The 22,271-nt window shown below is 36.4% G+C and overlaps 1 protein-coding gene and 1 long non-coding RNA gene across 5 annotated transcripts in view; one reads left to right on the top strand and one right to left on the bottom strand.

Annotated features, from left to right (window-relative positions):
- Window positions 1–22,271, bottom strand: part of LOC126832558 (uncharacterized) — a 75,755-nt gene that overhangs the window by 12,526 nt on the left and 40,958 nt on the right. The gene's annotated exons all lie outside the window — the stretch shown is intronic.
- The window catches only part of LOC126832529 (solute carrier family 28 member 3), a 49,670-nt gene that overhangs the window by 1,248 nt on the left and 26,151 nt on the right, over window positions 1–22,271 (top strand). The window contains exon 1 of one of the 4 annotated variants that reach the window (XM_050563346.1): window positions 7,818–7,964. The exons of 1 other annotated variant lie outside the window; for it this stretch is intronic. The gene's annotated coding sequence lies outside the window, so the exon portion shown is untranslated. Of the gene's footprint in view, window positions 1–7,817; window positions 7,965–8,795; window positions 8,887–9,112; window positions 9,326–22,271 lie in introns of those variants that run through there. 2 more of the 4 variants (XM_050563347.1, XM_050563348.2) reach the window with 2 other exon arrangements.

Below are 22,271 nucleotides of genomic sequence, written 5' to 3'. Positions count from 1 at the left end.
CACATTATATAGATTTATATGCACTGTCATTGTTAATAAAGGGTTGTGTAGGTCCCTATACCTTTTGTCTGGTGAAAATAAATCATAACCCTAGTCCAATTCTTACATATTTCAATCTTGATGTCCATGCTGAACATTAAGTTGATACCTAGACTCCACCTGTTCTGATATTACAACAATAGCTTAACAACCACCGGACCTACTCAAAATAATGGGAGATGGTATTATATCTAGTGTTCTAGAAACAGTAAACACGTAGGCCTACTACTCAGCTAATTCCAGAATGATTCCATATAACCATTGTACAATCGTGAAGCTATGAGGACAGTGGCGTTTTCAATCACTCTTCGTCCAATGGAAACTGTTAATAGTTGTTTACATGCCCCAAACCACTATCACAAGAGGGTCTCGGTTTTTCGTACCATCCCAACGACTGGACAATCCTACGAATGTCGGTCAACACCGAGAACGAACCTGGCATGTCCTAGTTAAAAACTACATACACGCTGAGCCGCCGCAAGTATTCTAACGTATGCGCTTTATATCATAGGGTCTGCTATTGAGTCAAGTGACAAGGGGTCGGGTCGACTGTTCCAACTTAGGGGTTTTCTTTGGGTTTCACAAGATGTCTTCCCTCCGCTATATAAGGACCCCTACGCGAAAGTGAATTATTGAAATAAAATTGTAGGCCTAACATTTTTTAATTCCCGAAGTGTGGCCTAGTTTGTGTTGAATGGACGTTAAACTCTCTCTCTCTTTCTCTCTCTCTCTCTCTCTCTCTCTGGAAATGCTCCTAGGCAAACCTCAGCCATAGCACTGCATTTGAAAAAAATGTGTTAGTATAAATATGATCTTTGGAATGTGTCGACGTGACTAATCATAATACTCATACCATAGTTATATTTATTGTCTAACTATGTGGGTATTATTGATTCGGGGGAAATAATTTTCCGTAAATTCCAAAATAAAAACCGTCACGGTCATTTTCATTTCTAATTATTAAAAATATGTCGTTACTTATAAGACGAGCGCAGTTATAAATGAATATCGAAAATAAAAGTAGATCTCATTTATCAATAGCCAGATCATTCTTGTATTTAACTTTATATGAAAGGTTTAATTTCGATGAATATGATAAAATGAAAGTAGACTGAATGTCTATAAATATGAGTACATTCTAGTTCGATATGAACAGGCTGCTAAAGACTAGTATGTTTTAAGACTATTTATTATAACTTTTATGTTTTCATCTTACACCGATTAAGCGCTTTACGAAAATGCGGTAGTTTAGGTCAAATGAACTAAAATGAAATGGGGCCAATCAGTCTTATTTGAGGGAAAAGTCTTATTTGGAATTCCATGTGTCAAGGGTAGTATATTTTTTGTGAATATTCCTGATTTTTAGACAAAATTTGGTGAAATTTCAATACTGTTCACTTTATCTGTGCTTTCTGAGACTGAATAAGCCAACATTGGGCATTAGAATATTTTACTTACTGGTAAAAATTCAATAAAAATTGAAAATTGAGAAATTTGCAGTAAAATCACAATTTTTCTTAAAAACTTTGATTTTTTTTTTTTTAATTAACTTTTTTTAGTTTTTCTGTAGCCAAACTATTTTATTCATATTTTCTGAGAATTTAATCTTCATATTTTCAAAACTAAGGCATATCAGTGACAGCCTTATCACACACAGACAGGACACAGATCACTAAAGATTTCCCCATTGACTCCAATGTTAATTCTCGTATCTTAGACCTGCTCTAACTTTTTCCCAAATTTTCGTTGGGTAGAACGCTTTCTACCACAGATGGAGCAACATGTGGCAACCACTTGCCCAAAAGCACGTACCATGAGGTTCTTCATGAAAAACCTGGCAGAAAATGTATTTTCAAACCCTTTTCCTCGATTCTACACCAAAAAGTCAACAAAAATCGCCATGCAAAAGGGGGAAAAAGGAAAAGGGAGAGGAAGACTAAAAATAGCTTTGGCCCTTGTTTCGTGGGTGACGGCGTAGGAATATTTGGTGATCTGTGTCCATATTACAATTTGATCGTGTTACCCGATTACCTCCCCACTCCACAAGTGGAAATCCTCTAAAACCAAACTAGTTTCACATTCGATATGAGAGATTGAGAAAACCAGAGGAAAGACGATTGGCAACATGACAAGATGTGTATAGAGCCGGTCTAAGATACGAGAATTAACATTGGAGTCAATGGGGAAATCTTTAGTGATCTGTGTCCTGTCTGTGTGTGATAAGGCTGTCACTATGATATGCCTTAGTTTTGAAAATATGAAGATTAAATTCTCAGAAAATATGAATAAAATAGTTTGGCTACAGAAAAACTAAAAAAAGTTAATTAAAAAAAAAAAAATCAAAGTTTTTAAGAAAAATTGTGATTTTACTGCAAATTTCTCAATTTTCAATTTTTATTGAATTTTTAACAGTAAGTAAAATATTCTAATGCCCAATGTTGGCTTATTCAGTCTCAGAAAGCACAGATAAAGTGAACTGTATTGAAATTTCACCAAATTTTGTCTAAAGATCAGGAATATTCACAAAAAATCTTGAGATTCCCCCATTTCTATGTAGAAATTAATATTTTCATGACTACTAAAATGAGTCAAAATGTCTAAAAATGCCCATATTTTCTTTGCTAATATAACTTAGATGGGATCTACATGTTTGTCAGGTTTAGAAATAGCTCCAGCTTTCCTACAGAAAATTGAAAATTGGTAACACTGAGTTAATAATGTACAGCAGATGGGTTTGTACAAAATGTTCAAAACAGGGGTTGGCTCAATTTTGCCACTATTTTACCCAGAATAAGCATTTTTTTCTTCTTTGAAACATTAAATTCTTGCATTTCCTTCATGTAGGAAGCAATATCCCAGCCTTTCTAGACATTTTTTACTCCATCATTCTGTTTAGAGAGGCAATAAATGCCCCACCCCACCCTTTTCTATTAATGTGTTTTGAGGGATTTAAATGCACCTGTGTTGACATGTAAATGATCTTAATTGGAATTTGTGGTTGAATTACAGCTAAGAATGTTATTTTTCACCCAAAAATATTGTGCATTTCAAGGATTTCTAACCCTTATTTGTTCAGAGTCAAATGTAGAACCCTGAGGCATTTCAGGCCAATGAGACCAGACCCAGATATAAAACTGGTGTAGATGTTTAAATGTCAGTTTAATGTTCAATATTTTCTTATCAAAATCCAGCATTTGTGGTGTTTGCTGCATTTATGTTGCCTATAAAACAATAAAATGTTAATTTTTCTCCTTTTCAGGCCTCTTTTTATGTTGTCAACTCTGTCATGACTACTTTTTTGACTTCTTTTTTCAGGAAATTAATGTAAAGTTCCAGACATCTTGCTTCAGCACAAGGATTGCAATACAAATTTGTAATATGCCTCTGAGGTTTGAGATGTTGGAAACATTGAAATATTCCCAAATTTGTGAAAATTGTGTATTCTGTGACCCTTCTGTTAGAGAGGGGTGATCATAGACCAAATATGGCATTTCTTTCATTCATCAAGGCCTATTTTTAACCATAATTCATATTTATTGCACTTATTTTAGTTTATATGTGCATATGTTAGCCAGGGATGGTAAAACATAGCTGTTAGACAGATTCCTTTGGTAATGTAAGTTCTGCAACCATAGATTAGATTAATTCAATCAGTGGCATGTTCAGGGGGTAGGCATACATGTTTCAGTATAGATCTCTAATATTACAATCATTGCAACTGGTTTGCATTTTTTCTGTTTGCATATTGTCCACAGATTCTAAAAATATATTTCTTGTCCGTCCGGATATTTAAAAAAGTGGAAAATTATTGGTATTTTGAGAGATGCTACATGTAAATTTTGTACATTTTTCATCACATGGCAGTAAAAAATTATATTTTTGAAAAAAATTCCAAATTATGAGTGTTTTCTATGTAGTTTCTTTGTAACTTGTCTAATTTTTTCACAGAACTCAGATACTGCCTTTAATAAGAAAGATTTTTAAAATTTAGCACAAAAGGCCTATGGACCTGAGATGCACCAGTGTACATAAAGCAGCATGTGTACTTAAATGGCCATCATTTTTACAGTTATTCTTTGATTTTGATTTTCTTTCACCGACATGTTGCCAGAACACATGGGAAGGAAACAAAAGGGGCCTTTTGGTGTTACCTCGTTCGTTCGTTCTTGGTGTTTAAGGTCTGCTTCCACATAAGTGATATCGCAGACAAGACATAGGAGAGCCGAAGCTGATTCCTGTTTTTTAGAATATGATTTTGCAATCTTTCCATTTGGCCTTAGGCCATGGATTTGGTTTAGTGGGAAGTTCTTCCCTATATTTAATATAAAACATATCGTTTGGCAGATGATCTCATCTGCTTCTGGATTGGTAGATGTCATCGTTTGGGGTTAGTGTTTAGGTGCCAGGCCCGTCTTATCGTGGCCTCCCCTTTCTCCACTGTCCCACTCTCTGGGTTTGGTATCAGTTTTATTTGCGGAATAGTGTTTAGGTGCCAAGTTGGTCTGACCGTAACTCCCCCTTACTCCACTATCCTGCTAGTGTGGTAGATGTCATCTTTGTGGGGTTTGTGTTTAGGTGCCAGTCCCGTCTTATCGTGACCTCCCCTTACTCCACTATCCCACTCTGTAGGTTTGGTGTCTGTTTTTGGTGGAATAGTGTTTAGATGCCGAGTCCGTCTGATCGTGACGCTCCCTTACTCCACTATCCTGCCAGTTTGGTATAAATCCCCTATGTAGTTTAGTGTTTAGATGCCGGGCCCGTCTAACCGTGACCCCCTCTTACTTAACTATTCTACTTAGTCCAACTGTGTCCATTAGGGCGTGGATTTGTTCGAAGATTTGCAGTTTCAGATCTGGTCTCGGGAAGAGTAGGTTCTTAGTGTTGAATGGTATGTTGTTGGTCTCCATTGTTCTCACTAGTTCCCTTCTCTCCTCCTCGTATACCTCGCAGTCTACCAGGACATGGTTGGCGGTACATTCTTCTCCGCACTCACAGATGATGACTTGGTGTTTGTAGTCTCGCAGCCGCTCTTTCACCCTTAGCTTCGATATAAGTCTACAAATATCTCTTCTAGGGTGATTGAGTGTTGTCTTTGTGTAGATCTTGTCATCCAGCCGGAATCTGTATGTGTCAAGTTCAACGAGATTTAATTCCCAGATTGAATTGACGTGTCTTTTGACCATACTGTAGATTTCCGTGGTGCTGTAGTCTATGGTGCGGAGTGGTGCTGTGTCCTTGAGACCTTCATTGGCGAGTCGATCTGCCTCCTCGTTTCCTCTAATGTTGACATGTGATGGAATCCACACGAGTTCTACTTTGCTTCCCTTCTCTAAAACCCTCCGGTACAGCTGCCTGATTTCCAAAATGACTTCTGGTCTTGAGTCCGAGTTGTCATTTTGGATTGAAATCAGACTGCTCAGAGAGTCGCTTGGAATGACGAACTTACTAGTCTTTTGATGGGAAATCCATGATATAGCGTCACGAATGGCCACAAGCTCTGCAGTGTACACCGAACAGTTATTGGGCAGTTTCCTGCTTATTCCCTGTTCCCCGTTTGGCAGGTATATTCCAAACGAGCTGGTGCCCCTTTCAGGATTGCGTGAGCCATCCGTGTACACATGGTCCAAGTCATCAGACGGCCAGTTGTCTTCCAGGTGTTCTAGAGAGAAAGCACGTGCAGCAGTGGGGTTGTTTTTCTTGTCGGTTTTCTGTAGTAGATCTAGATTAACCGGCGGTATAGGGAGCGTCCAAGGGGCGATCGCTGGGGGGTCGTGTTCATTTATCACGAGCTCCCCCAGTCGCAGTTCCTTGATTGTTTCCCTGATACCCTGGCCGAAGCTTTTCTTTCTAGGATCTCTCACATATCTTGTATTTTTTAGACTGACAAAGGTTGGGGATCTTTCGCCCAGTTGCGAGATCTTAGCCCAGTACCTTGTCGCTAGTTCTTTTCTTCTTAGGGATAGGGGCAACTCCCCGACTTCCTGCAGTAGTGCCTCTTTCCCAGTCCCTTGCCCTACGCCAGTCGCAATACACAGAGCTTTGTATTGGATGGTGTCAAGCTTCCTTAAGAGTAATGGCGCACAGTTCATGAAGGCCAGAGAGCCGTAGTCTAATACAGATCGTATTAGAGCACGATACACCATCATTAGTGTGACTCTGTTGGCCCCCCAAGTGGTGCCCGTTATTTTTCTCATTAAGTTTAGGATTTTGGTGCATCTATCTACAGTCTCGTCGTTCTCTTCTATTATTGAGCATAGGCTAATCCCCCGACAATCATTCCTCGGTGACCCCCACAGGACATGTTTTGCGTTGAAATCCCCGCAAAACACAAATTCGCCCTGCGGAAGCTGGTCGAGAAGTGACTGGAAGTCAACTGGTTTTCTCGTGACATCTGGGGGTACATAGACATTCACTATTGTCAATTTTGTATTATTGCTCAATGTGATGGCTATGCCCATTGCTTCTAGAGGGTCCTCTACGTCCAGCGAAACAGAAATATAATTTAAGTTATCACTGACGTAGATGGCAAGACCACCGCCACGTGTCGTGCTGCCCGGTCTGTCCCTTCTCTGACAAGTGTATCCGGGCAAGTAGATGTCATTCTTGGTTGGTAGTAGCTTGGTTTCTTGGAGGCATATTACATCTTTGGGGTTGCGGGTGATGTATTTTCTCAGCTCATCACATCTGGGGGCTAGTCCATTAACGTTTAGTTGTAGAACTTTTACCTGGCCCGCCATGATGACTGTCCGGATGGATGCCTCTCTGTCTTGTCTATTTATTGGTCAATTGGCGTTTCACATTCCATAGGAGGTACCTCATTAGTGTTCGTCTTTGGTGTTAAAACCGGCAAGCAACTGGGCATATCGCCAGTGCTGTAGTGACGAACATGAGATATCCTTCTACGGAGTGCGAGGTTTGCCGTTTGATCGCCTTTTGTGGTTTCTTCTTCTCTTGATCTTTTTTTTACCGTGTTGATTGAATTAATCATGACACACAGGACATCGGGGTTGACCATGTGTGTCCTTATTTTGCCGAGTGGGTTTGTCATCTTGGTAGTTTGGTCCTCATTGGACACGGCCACCCAGAGGAACTCGATCATGAAGTTCATGAAGCCACTTTCCGTTTTAAATTTAGGAATGAAGTGTGATTCATGAACATTCGTTTTCGGTTCCTCTTCCTTCTTGGATTTGGTCTTATTCTTTGGTACCTGAAGTTTCACCCCTATATAGGACACAGATCACCAAATATTCCTACGCCGTCACCCACGAAACAAGAGCCATTTTTAGTCTTCCTCTCCCTTTTTCCCCCTTTTGCATGGCGATTTTTGTTGACTTTTTGGTGTAGAATCGAAGAAAAGGGTTTGAAAATACATTTTCTGCCAGGTTTTGGTGAATATTCATAATTTTGATGTGTAAGGATACAAGAGTTGAGAGGTTGGTTAGGTTGAAATGTAGGGCCTGAAATTGCATGTTTACTTATCTCTACTTCCAGCTTGTGTATCTCAAGTTTTTCATGAAGAACAGCTCATACGTGCTTTTGGGCAAGTGGTTGCCATTTGTTGCTCCATCTGTGGTAGAAAGCGTTCTACCCAACGAAAATTTGGGAAAAAGTTAGAGCCGGTCTAAGATACGAGAATTAACATTGGAGTCAATGGGGAAACCTTTAGTGATCTGTGTCCATAATTGATAACGTCAACTTGACCGAAATATTAAACCACGCCCTATTTCTTATAAAGCGCACTGATTGGCTAATGTGTTGATAATATGAAAATATAGCGGGAATTTAAGAGTAAGAAAAGCGCGAGTCATAACTAACGGTGTGTGGTGACTAGTGCTGAATGAACAGTTTGAAGATAATTGACAATATTATTTGAGACTGAACGAAGTCGACCATATCTTCGTTTAAATATATAGCTATACAACGAGGTAAGTCATTCATGGCATGTCATGATTGAAAACGAAAAAAAGAAATTGACGAGCTTTGTTTTTTATACCACTACCAGTACCACGCGCCATGTTCTCCCCGATCACTCACTACTCAGTAATAAGTACGACACATATTAGATTGCCTTGTCCGAGTCAGACCAATCTATTTTAACCCTTTAGTAGGAAGGATAAATACAACATGTAGAATCTGTTTTGTAAATATTTCGTCATGTTAGATCTAGATCGAAGGTTTATTAGACGTGACCTAGTAATAGAGAGCCGTTCCTCGGCATTGATGATTTATTGATACCCCTATGATCTATTTCTAGCCTTAAAAAAAAGGAAAATAGATAGAACCGATCTCATTCGCTCTCCCCGCAGTGATGAGTAACGACATGACTGAAAATATTATCAAAAGGGAAGCTCTTAGTCTTAATTCAATTTCAATTCCTCGTAGCAAGTAAGCATGGCAATGGGTTGGCGAGAAAGGGAGCCATGCTAACATTTGAATTGACTTACCATGTCCATGTACATCAATATGATGTAGTTTTTGGCGGTATGCCAGAATACAATAATTTTATTTCGATATTATATGGAACAGTATAAACAAACATAAATCAGTGATGGAAATATAAAATTCGCTGGTAATCCAAATATATTTTTTTTAATGACGGAACTCCCCTTTAGAAATGGCTTTGTTTACGAAAACGATAGAGTTCCACGCGCCAGTTAAATAAATGTACATTCGAGCAACCAGTGAACAGAATTTGCTCTATAATTGAACACTGGAAGTTTTGGCTATTATTTTTCCCACGCACTGCGTTAGATCACTTATGACCTTTATTTCATTCATTGGACTGGTTTTACGGTGATCCAATTCGGCTATTGCCGGATTATTTGAGGAAAGTACTGAATTGTACAGGTATTTAACATGTGTTTTAAACACATTGCTTTTTATTAGACCGTTTTTAGTTGTCGTTTTATAATTTTCATTCACAAAACAGTAAATGTGAGCGAGCAGACATCTTTACCACGTGCGTCGCGTGCTTAACGGTGTAACTACGAATGACTAAACCTCTCTCTCCATGCGATGATACCTCAGGCACGTGGATGTGTTGAATCTGTTAAACAAATTTACCTGGAATTGATGGCTAATTTTGACAAGGTCGAGGCAACAGATTTGTATTCGTCGAGGCCTGTCTATTGGTAGAACTTTGACAGGGTGGAGAAGGCAGGAGGCATGCGTCGATTAACTTGTTTAAGATCAGATTTTATTGTATCGAAACATCCATTGAGGACAGCATACAATAAATTTATAACAATATGATAAATAATATATATATTTACAAATAAGACAAACGGTAATTTTAATCTAGCTTACTAATACTATATATATAATAGGCCTACATTATTGAATACATAGACTGGGTTGGCCAGGCTCAGCATCATGTTTTAAACCTGTTAATTATTAAACAAACACGTGGTAGAGCAACAGAAAAATCAATAACATTATAACCTACCATATTTATATTATAGGGTACATGATTTATTGCATGACCAGGCCTACTGAATACACATCCTGTAATTATAGCTAGTCAGCCTTACTCATATATTTGTTAATTAATATAAAAAAAAATCTATCAATTTATTGATTATTTCTGAAATAAATGAAAGAAATAGTTAGCAGGAGGAGACTAGAAAAAAGAAAAAAAATCAATTTTTGGCTTACAAATCGATATTAACAATATTTGTTAACTGTAGACAAGTGTCTGTGAACATATTTACCAAATAAAATGGGTATGGTTTCCTGAATATATCGTCGTCGGTGGGGAGTAATCCTGAATATATCGTCGGTGGGGAGTAATCCTGAATATATCGTCGGTGGGGAGTAATCCTGAATATATCGTCGGTGGGGAGTAAAATGGGTTTTAACATACTGGTTTCCTGAACATATGAGCATACACTACCATGCAATGTACATGTAGGCTAGTACTATGAGTAAAATTTGCCCGAACAATGACGTTTTTGGTTCAATCCTCGTCAAGGATTTTTTCAGGTACATGGGTTTTGCATCTATCTGATCATATAGACGCTGTTCTCTCCTGCACCGCTGACAAGGTGGAAATTCCTGAGGAACTTTCTCAGTCATCATCATAAGCACGGCTCGACACTGCCGGCGGCCTCGGTGTCCATGGCCTTCGAATTTTAGAATTTGGCCGCAGATTCGTGGCCGATTTTTAACTATCCACGGCCATGTATGGTCGCCGATTAGTGCTGGGTATCGAGAGTTATTTTTACTATCAATAATTGGTATCGAAACAATCTTATTTTCACGATCGTAATGAAGAATGGATTACGTGTTTTAAAGTCAAACCATACAATGTTTTTGTTCGTCTAATTAATAATAAACTGTCTCATATTACGTATAAATTGTTTAAATAATGTAGCCTTGGTTCCGAAATACGAAATACCATTGATAGGCCTATGTATGTGCAGGAACCAAAATAAAATGAGCACGAGTCGATTCAAAACATTGCGTACGTGAGCGCGACAAATACCAACATGGTGGACAAATCGTTGTCGATTCGTGTGCAAAAACTAAAGAAAATGTAATAGCCTAAAGAGCTTGTTATCACGAATTCGTAAATTGTTTATTATTATTTAAAAAATACAGCCTTGATTCCGAAAGAAGAAATACAAATACAAACGTTTTTGTCATCTATCATTGCTATGTCATTCATAGGCGTAGGGGCTCGATGACAGTTAGGGGGGCAGAACCCGAAATGCCCGAAAAAATTTCGGGTTTACAGACAGCAGCGACCTTGTATACCCCCCCCCCCCCCCCCCCGACAATTTTGGAATATTTGACGGCTGCAAACACGTTTCCCTGCTATTGCAGCCGTTGAACAAAGCAACTTCAAAGTGGTCTAATATAGCCTTATTAAGGTGACTGACTCGGAATTCCAATCAATCGTTTACAGTCCTCGAAGACGGGACCGTTAGGAGTAGATTTTGAAAATTTAACTGCCGCAAACGCGTTTTCCCGATATTTCAGCCAGTGAACAAAGCAACTTCAAGCGGTCTAATATAGCCTAATTAAGGTGGCTGACTCGGAATTCCAATCAATCGTTTACAGTCCTCGAAGACGGGATCGTTAGGAGAAAATTTTGAAAATTTAACTGTCGCAAACGCGTTTTCCTGCTATTTCAGCCGGTGAACAAAGCAACTTCAAAGTGGTCAAATATATATTATATATAAATGCGTTTTCTGCTATTCTAGCCCGTGTAAGCAACTCCAAAAGTATCCAATGGTTTTGTAACTGAAATCCCACTCTGAATTCTAACCATCCAATCAGACTGTTGCATCTGCATTCACAAATAATTATCGATGCCTGAAAAATGTCGCACAAAGTAGAGTGGCTCCAGACAAAATGTTTTAATCCATAGTCAATTCAGTACAAATTCGTGATATTCAATTACAAGAAAAGTAAAATTAGTGTTTTATTAGGGCTCGATGACAGTTAGGGAAGCAAAACTAGAAATGCCCGAAAAATTTCGGATTTATAGACAGCGGCGCCGGTTTTTTTTGAGAGGCGAATGACCCGCCAAGAAAATTTTGGAATATTTGATGGTCGCAAACGCGTTTTACTGCTAGTTTCCTCTGCCGCTTTCCGGCCCGATGCCCGTTTTTCGGGCAATACCGTTTTTTCAGGCATACCTATCATAAGAGAGCTTCGGGCATATTTTCGGGCATATGCAGTGGACAAGAAAAAGACGAGAAAATACTTTTCGGGCAGTGTGGATCTCATAGAAATAAGTTAGTTATATTTTTTTCTCTAAACGTTAATAGAAAAAAAAGGTCGTCGATACTGGTACTCGATAGTGCTTTTTGGCATATCTTATCGATACTATCGATATTTTACCAGCTCTACCGATGATATATAACAATACTTTCAACTCTCAATATGGCTACATGCCGATTTTTTAAATATTTTTAGAATAAAAAAATTGTACTAAAAACGGTACGATAAGAATTTTCCCCAACTATAACTGGCAGACATCAGACAAATGGCTGCTAGAAGTCACCAAAAGCTAGCAGACAAGAATAAACATAGGTCAAAATATTCACCTCGTTGCACAATGGATTGATCTGCTCTAATCACATGATCAATTCTGTCCAGTGGTCGCCGTCGATACTGATTTATAGTAGAAAACACAGAATATAACAAAAAGAAAGGAAACGAAATACAATATTAATAGTAGTTTGAACCTTACAATTCACCCTAAAGTGAGTAGTGTACCAGGATAATGTTTATATTTTATAAAAGATAATAAATTGTTCTTTCAAATGGTATGTGATAATATAGTTGGAATTTGATTTTTCATATTGCATTCCACTGCGACAAGACAGCATCCTATATCAATATGGCCTCAAAGTCTGCTACCCCACCCCTCTTATACTTTACAATTCACCCTGTAGATATTAATGTGCCAGAAAAATGATTACATTTTATAAACGATAATAAATTTCTCTTTTAAATAGTATATGATATTATACTTGGAATTTGATTTTTTATATATCATTTCGTTGCCGCAAATGGCAGGATCCCGTATAAATACCGTCTCAAGGTTTGCTACCCCACCCCTCTTATACCTTACAATTCACCCTGTAGATATTAATGTGCCAAGAAAATGGTTACATTTTCTGAAAGATAATACATTCCTCTATTAAATGGTATGTGACAATATACTTGGAATTTGATTTTTCGTACAGAATTTCGCTGATGCAAATGACAGCATCTTATATTAATATAGCCTCAATGTCGGCTACCCCCACCCCTCTTATACCTTACGATTTGGAAAGAAGATATCAATGTGCCAAAAAAATGTTTATATTTTATGAAATATAATAAATTTCACTCTTAAATGGTATATGGCATTATACTTGGAATTTGATTTTTCATATAGCTTCTCGCTGTCACAAATGACAGCATCCTGTATAAATACCGTCTCAAGGTATGCTACCCCACCCCTCTTATATCGCATAATTCACCCTGTAGATATTATTGTGCCAGGAAAATGTTTATATTTTATGAACGATAATAAATTTGACTTTTAAATGGTATATGATATTATACTTGGAATTTGATTTTACATATAGCATTTCGCTGTCGCAAATAACAGAATCCCGTATAAATACCGTCTCAAGGTATGCTACCCCACCCCTCTTATACCTTACAATTCACCCTGTAGATATTAATGTGCCAGGAAAATGATTATATTTCCTGAAAGATAATACATTCCTCTATTAAATGGTATGTGACAATATACTTGGAATTTGATTTTTCGTACAGAATTTCGCTGATGCAAATGACAGCATCCTATATTAATATAGCCTCAATGTCGGCTACCCTCACCCCTCTTATACCTTACGATTTGGAAAGAAGATATCAATGTGCCAAAAAAATGTTTATATTTGATGAACGATGATAAATTTCTCTCTTTAATGGTATATGGCATTATACTTGGAATTTTATTTTTCATATAGCTTTTCGCTGTCGCAAATGACAGCATCTTGTATAAATACCGTCTCAAGGTATGCTACCTCACCCCTCTTATACCGCATAATTCACCCTGTAGATATTATTGTGCCAAAGATACACTTGGCGGAAAATAAATCCTGTAAAACAAGCCAGGCTTGACTACTTCCTGATCTCCCAAAACTTATCTCAAAACTAGAAAAAAAATGAGTAACAGATCAGACCACTCACCAGTTCTTTTGAACTTGAAACTAACTTCAGTCGAGAAAGGCCAGGGACTATGGAAATTTAACACATCTCTCTTGAAAGACACAATATATATCAACCTTGTTAAGGAAACAATTAACAATATTAAATGCCAATACGCAATACCTGTGTACAAAATAAATGCAATAGACAACAAAGACATTTAATTCATATTAAATGACGAAGAATTCTTAGATATACTACTCGTGGAAATTAGGGCAAAATCAATGTCATATTCAATAGCTAAACACAAAGACCAACAAAAAATAGAAGCCAATCTCGTACAAGAAATAACAACGCTAGAACACAAGATTAGCCTGAGCCTAGAGCAGACAAACATCCTAGAAGTAAACAGAAGCAACTGTCCGAAATTATTGCTGGGCTAAGTTTTTATTTATTTATTTTTCCATTTTGATTAAATACTTTTCATATTTTGTCCAACCAAAATAACCTCCTGTTCTTATAGGCCAAACTAAAATCTTGAAAATAATACACCATTTCAAAAGATTCCATCGTTAAATTTCTCTCCAGGTCTGTGAAATAAATCCCTAGATATTTATTTTGAAATGTTTATTCGCTTTAATTTGTCTTGATAATTTACATTTTATGTTATAGATTTGTAATGAAGGCCATGAAGGTTACAAAATTTAGATTACCCAGTAAACATTTTCCACAAATATTGTTTCCATTACTTTGTTATAAAAGTTAGTTTAATCATTTTTTCCACAAATAGTGTTTATATTACTTTATATTGTTATAAAAGTAAGATTAATCATTTTTGCCACAAATAGTGTTTATATTGCTTTGTTATAAAATTTAGACAGTCCGGTAATTTTTTTCCCCCATAAATATTGTTTCCATTGCTTTGTAGAAAAATTTAGATAAATAATTTTCCCCACAAATATTGTTTCCACTGATTTGTTATTAAATGAAAACCCAAACAGAAACTACTTTTATACAGTGTATGTGTCAAGAATGGAAGGTCTCTTTGCTGAATATCATGGGTAATCCTTGTGGGACACTATCGCTTGACAGCAAACATTTAAAAAGAAAAGCTCATTGTAACTGTTTAAGCACGTCAACGATTCTGCTCGACAGAATTCGACATAATATTTTACATGGATAAGGGGGGATAACTCGGAAAACCGAGTGGGGGTGGGGGCTATATTAATATATGATGCTGTCATTTGCATAAAAGAAATGCTATATGAAAAATCAAATTCCAAGTATAATACCATTTAAAAGAATACTCTATCATCTTTCAACAAATATAATCAATTTCCTGGCACATTAATATCTACAGGGTGAATTGTAAGGTATAAGAGGGGTGGGGTAGCATACCCTGAGACGGTATTTATACGGGATGCTGTCATTTGCGGCAACGAAATGATATATGAAAAATCAAATTCCAAGTATAATATCATATACCATTTATAAGAGAAATTTATTAACGGTCATAAAATATAAACATTTTCCTGGCACAATAATATCTACAGGGTGAATTATGCGGTATAAGAGGGGTGAGGTAGTATACCTTGAGACGATATTTATACAGGATGCTGTCATTTGCGACAGCGAAAAGCTATATGAAAAATCAAATTCCAAGTATAATGCCATATACCATTTAAGAGAGAAATTTATTATCTTTCATAAAATATAAACATTTTTCTGGCACATTGATATCTTCTTTCCAAATCGTAAGGTATAAGAGGGGTGGGGGTAGCCGACATTAAGGCTATATTAATATAGGATGCTGTCATTTGCATCAGCGAAATTCTGTACGAAAAATCAAATTCTACTGTCTGATTCATCATAAATTTTAAACAGATTTCTTCGATTATGAACAAACTACTTAACTTTGGTTATTATAAACTCACCTGTGTGTTTGTAATGAACCCCCGTTCGATAAAATCCATTGCACAACTAATTATCACAACGATGAGAACAATTTCTATCTTGAAAAATTTGAAAATTTACTTGTAATTTCGACAGAGTCGATGTCAACAATGTCTTCGTGACGTAATGGTCGAATCCAATATACCTGTTGCGGGGGTTGGTTAACATTGAAAGATAGTTTGACAGCGCGATCATTTTGATCGTATATGGGTTTGGGCGACGAAAAATATCAATTGAAGGCAATTACATAGGAGATTTATATGGAAACCATTGATCGCCAGTCTATCAAATTTTCTTCACAATTAAAATATCACTGATTGCACGGATACTCGTAAAAATAAAGTCATGAATAAACTATAAATATCCTATCTTCTTTATGTTATAAATAATTTAACAAGGATCATGAAGCTTACCTCCGAATTCTCTGAGTGTATTTTTAATTTTATACGCATTCTTTCGATCGAATAATAACCGCTTCAGTAACATCTTTAAGTGTGTTGCGGCAGCCCTCAGCGTGTCTATTGCCGTATTGGGTGCCCGGGTGGGTATATAATGCTACTAAGCCTGTATGACCCCGTAAGAAGCGGAACATTAATTCTCGATTCGACAGTTTTGACCGAAGTGTGATAAAGCCGTAAAACGAATGTAAAGTTGTGTTTGTGCGGCATGCGTGTTCAAAAGTAAATAATCCCATCCGAGTCGCTAATCAAATAATTAGAACAAAATATTTCAAAAAGTAAAGCTATAAAATTTGCAGAGATTTTACTAGAATGTAAAAGACGGTAACTAAATACAGGAATGCGCGTAGTTATGTGTGTGAACGCTCAAACTCAATGCCAATTGTCGCAGGTATCCAGACCACTCGGACCAAAGACTACTCGGACTAAGACCAGTCGGACCAAAATTAATTAATAATGGTGCCAAAAAAAAATATCAATCTTATTTTTCTTTACTCTTGCAATGAGACTCGGTATGTCCAGACTTTTGACAGTTTCTACATATACGGGTATACTGTTCTTGTCTGATAGCCTAATTTTACTTTTTCCACATTCGCGGTATCCCCAGTGGTTTCATTCCGTTCTACCCCACTAACCCCTGGCTGGGTTACTATATATGGGGGGTGGGGTGGAGACACGTTTTCAAGTTATCCGCCCTTGATGCGTTAATATAAACAGCACATAATAATACGAAGACCAGACGTTTATATGCCCCTTTTTAAACGTGACTACAAGTGTGGTTCTTGATATTTTGCGATTTGGAATACAATTATCAATTTATTCAAACAACACGTTATTATTAGTTAAAGTAGTCATATTAAAACACACCCAATTATCAATTTATTCAAATAACACTTTATTATTGGTTCGAGTAGTCATATTAAAATAAACACAATTATCAATTTATTAAAATAACACTTTATTATTGGTCCGAGTAATTATATTAAAACAAACGCAATTATCAATTTATTAAAACAACATTTTATTATTGGTCCGTGTCGTCTTTCTGTTGGGTCCGAATAGTCTTTTTGTATGGTCCGAGTAGTCTATTTGTTTGGCTGAGTGGTCTATCAGTTGGTCCGACTGGTCTTGAACCGAGTGGTCTTTGGTCCGAGTGGTCATGGATTCTTGTCGTAATTGTACTTGAATTTCCTATGCTGTCACCCCTAATACGAAATGATATCTTCCGCAGAGTGACGTAACCATCTTCCATATTGGTATTTTTCTCTGGGAAAAGTTTGTGATATTTCAATTTTTCAAGAGAGAACTTGTTTTCATCGTTGTGATAATTAGTTGTGCAATGGATTTTATCGAACGGGAGTTCATTACAAACACACAGGTAAGTTTATAATAACCAACGTTAAGTAGTTTGTTCATAATCGAAGAAATCCGTTTAAAATTTACGATGAATCAGACAGTAAGTATTTTGTCACATACCATTTAATAGAGGAATGTATTATCTTTCAGGAAATATAATCATTTTCCTGGCACATTAATATCTACAGGGTGAATTGTAAGGTATAAAAGGGGTGGGGTAGCATACCTTGAGACGGTATTTATACGGTATACTGTCATTTGCGACAACGAAATGCTATATGAAAAATCAAATTCCAAGTATAATATCATATACCATTTAAAAGAGAAATTTATTGTCCCCCGCCTTTCGAAGAAAGCAGGGGACTATTAAAATGGGTTCGTCCGTCTGTCCGTCTGTCTGTCCATCACACTTTTTGGGACACAATAACTCTCTTCCTAATTGAGCTAGAATGTTCAATCTTGGTGTATGTGTTTATTAGGTCAATGCCTTGATGGAGTTCGAAGATGAGCATTTTCCGCTTAGGGTAAGCAGAGATAAGCAATTTGATTGGTTGATGCTTTGGGACACGATAACTCTCTTCCTAATTGGGCTAGAATGTTCAAACTTGGTGTATGTGTTGATTAGGTCAATGCCTTGATGGAGTTCGAAGATGAGCATTTTCCGCTTAGGGTAAGCAGAGATAAGCAATTTGATTGGTTGATGCTTTGGGACACGATAACTTTTAATTGAGCTAGAATGTTCAAACTTGGTGTATGTGTTTATTAGGTCAATGCCTTGATGGAGTACGAAGATGAGCATTTTCCGCTTAGGGTAAGCAGAGATAAGCAATTTGATTGGTTGATACTTTGGGGCACGATAACTCTCTTCCTAATTGAGCTAGAATGTTCAAACTTGGTGTATGTGTTGATTAGGTCAATGCCTTGATGGAGTTCGAAGATGAGCATTTTCCGCTTAGGGTAAGCAGAGATAAGCAATTTGATTGGTTGATGCTTTGGGACACGATAACTTTAGTTCTAATTAAGTGAGATTGATGAAACTTGGTGTATAGTTTCATTACAGTAATACCTTGACTAAGTTTGATAATGAGCATTTTCACTGTTCAAATTTTTTATAACAATAATCACATTAGTTATTATTTTGAGGGAGAATGGAAGAAGAAAAGATCATAAAATACAAAAACTATGTCTATTTATATGTGAGCAGTGAGCAAAGAATTGTGTTAAATGGTGATGGGACTTAAGATTTACATTTTTATGGTAATGATGCCCATATGATATGATGATCTGTATATGGTAGTGGGAATGAGCCAGTATTTATATCAGGAATAGATGATATGATAAAATCCGATGTACCACCATGGAAATGAGTTGGAGATGTAATCAATTGTTGTAAATTGTGTTTCAAAAGAATATTGTCAAGTTGTGTTGGATCCATATTAAAATCACCAAGTAGTAGAATATTGTGAGAGTTTTGTTTAATACCACTAACTAATGTATCAAACTGAGTTATAAAGTCAGTAAGATGTTGTGAATGTGATTTGTATATTACAACTAGAATCAATGGCTTATGATTATAGTCTAATTTTAGAGTATGGTATTCAATATCAATAATTTCATTAGGAAGGGAATACTCTGTCACCTGTACTTGTTTAGAAATGTAAAAACCAACACCATGAGGTGTAGGTTTATTACATCAATACCTTGACTAAGTTCGATATTGAGCATTTTCTGCTCAGGGTAAGCAGAGCGATAAGCAATTCGATTGGCCGAGACTTTGGAACTCAATAACTCTCCTTCTAATTGAGCTAGAATGTTCAAACTTGGTGTAGGTGTTTATGAGGTCAATGCCTTGATAGAGTGCGAAGATGAGCATTTTCTGCTAATGGTAAGTACAGATAAGCAATTTGATTGGGTGATGCTTTGGGACACGATAACTTTAGTTCTAATTAAGTGAGAGTAATGAAACTTGGTGTATAGTTTCATTACATCAATACCTTGACTAAGTTCGATGATGAGAATTGTCTGCTTAGGCATTTTGATTGGTCAAGACTTTGGAACATAACAACTCTGCTTCTAATTGAGATAGAATGTTTAAACTTGATGTAGATGTTCGTCTTGACTAAGTTCAATGATTAACATATCGAGCTAAAGCTAAAGCTAAGATAAGCAATTTCCTTGGTCGATGCTTTGGGACAAGATAACTTTGATTCTATCTGATAGAGAGTGATGAAACTTAGTGAATAGTTGATAATCAGTTTAATTGCTCGATACTTTCGAAAAAAATAGATGTGCGATTAATATGTGTCATCTATTTATTTGGGGATTTCGGCGGGGGACATCATCCTCACTGTTGGCTTGTTATTGTTCATAAAATATAAACATTTTCCTGGCACAATAATATCTACAGGGTGAATTATGCGGTATAAGAGGGGTGGGGTAACAGACCCGGAGACGGTATTTATACAGGATGCTGTCATTTGCGACAGCGAAAAGCTATATGAAAAATCAAATTCCGAGTATAATGCCATATACCATTTAAGAGAGAAATTTATCATCTTTCATAAAATATAAACATTTTTCTGGCACATTGATATCTTCTTTCCAAATCGTAAGGTATAAGAGGGGTGGGGGTAGCCGACATTGAGGCTATATTAATATAGGATGCTGTCATTTGCATCAGCGAAATTCTGTACGAAAAATCAAATTCCAAGTATATTGTCACATACCATTTAATAGAGGAATGTATTATCTTTCAGAAAATGTAATCATTTTCTTGGCACATTAATATCTACAGGGTGAATTGTAAGGTATAAGAGGGGTGGGGAAGCATATCTTTAGACGGTATTATACGGAATTCTGTCATTTGCGGCAACGAAATGCTATATGAAAAATCAAATTCCAAGTATAATATCACATATCATTTAAAAGAGAAATTTATTATCGTTCATAAAATATAAACATTTTCCTGGCACAATGATATCTAGAGGGCGAATTATGCGGTATAAGAGGGGTGGGGTAACAGACCCGGAGACGGTATTTATACAGGATGCTGTCATTTGCGGCAACAAAATGCTATATGAAAAATCAAATTCCAAGTATAATATCATATACCATTTAAAAGAATACTTTATTATCTTTCAAAAAATATAATCAATTTCCTGGCACATTAATATCTACAGGGTGAATTGTAAGGTATAAAGGGGTGGGGTAGCATACCTTGAGACGGTATTTATACGGGATACTGTCATTTGCGACAACGAAATGCTATATGAAAAATCAAATTCCAAGTATAATATCATATACTATTTAAAAGAGAAATTTATTATCGTTCATAAAATATAAACATTTTCCTGGCACAATAACATCTACAGACTGAATTATGCGATATACATGTAAGAGGGGTGGGGTAGCATACCTTGAAACGGTATTTATACAGGATGCTGTCATTTGCGACAGCGAGAAGCTATATGAAAAATAAAATTCCAAGTATAATGCCATATACCATTAAAGAGAGAAATTTATCATCTTTCATAAAATATAAACATTTTTCTGGCACATTGATATCTTTCCAAATCGTAAGGTATAAGAGGGGTGGGGGTAGCCGACATTGAGGCTATATTAATATAAGATGCTGTCATTTGCATCAGCGAAATTCTGTACGAAAAATCAAATTTCAAGTATATTGTCACATACCATTTAATAGAGGAATGTATTACCTTTCAGAAAATATAATTATTTTCCTGGAACATTAATATCTACAGGGTGAATTGTAAGGTATAAGAGGGGTGGGGTACCATACCTTGAGACGGTATTTATACGGGATGCTGTCATTTGCGGCAACGAAATGCTATATGAAAAATCAAATTCCAAGTATATTGTCACATACCATTTAATAGAGGAATGTATTATCTTTCAGAAAATATAATCATTTTCCTGGCACATTAATATCTACAGGGTGAATTGTAAGGTATAAGAGGGGTGGGGTAGCATACCTTGAGACGGTATTTATACGGGATGCTGTCAATATGCGACAGCGAAATGCTATATGAAAAATCAAATTCCAAGTATAATATCATATACCATTTAAAAGAGAAATTTATTATCGTTTATAAAATGTAATCATTTTTCTGGCACATTAATATCTACAGGGTGAATTGTAACGTATAAGAGGGGTGGGGTAGCAGACTTCGAGGCCATATTGATATAGGATGCTGTCTTGTCGCAGTGGAATGCAATATGAAAAATCAAATTCCAAGTATATTATCACATACCATTTGAAGCAACAATTTATTATCTTTCATAAAATATAAACATTATCCTGGTACACTACTAACTTCAGGGTGAATTGTAAGGTTCAAACTACTATTAATATTGTATTTCGTTTCCTTTCTTTTTGTTATATTCTGTGTTTTCTACTATAAATCAGTATCGACGGCGACCACTGGACAGAATTGATCACGTGATTAGAGCAGATCAATCCATTGTGCAAAGATGTGAATATTTTGAACTATGTTTATTCTTGTCTGCTAGCTTTTGATTACTTCTAGCAGCCATTTGTCTGATGTCTGCCAGTTATAGTTTGGGGAATTTTCTCCCTTAACTCAATAACTGTAAGGATGCATTATTTTTGTAAAAGTAATAAAAACATTGAACGTGATGTGATAGGCAGGCCTGTAACAACATTTTGACTGAGAAACAAGGTCTACAATAAACAGATTTACACATGATCGACATATTAAAACCTTCTAAATAAGCTGATAATATCATAATTCATGACATAAAATTGGCCTTGGATTTTCAATTTTTGGCCTT

This window comes from Patella vulgata, chromosome 9 (genome assembly GCF_932274485.2).
Source record: "Patella vulgata chromosome 9, xgPatVulg1.2, whole genome shotgun sequence".
Classification (NCBI taxonomy): domain Eukaryota; kingdom Metazoa; phylum Mollusca; class Gastropoda; family Patellidae; genus Patella; species Patella vulgata.
This window is presented reverse-complemented; position numbering and strand designations above follow the sequence as displayed.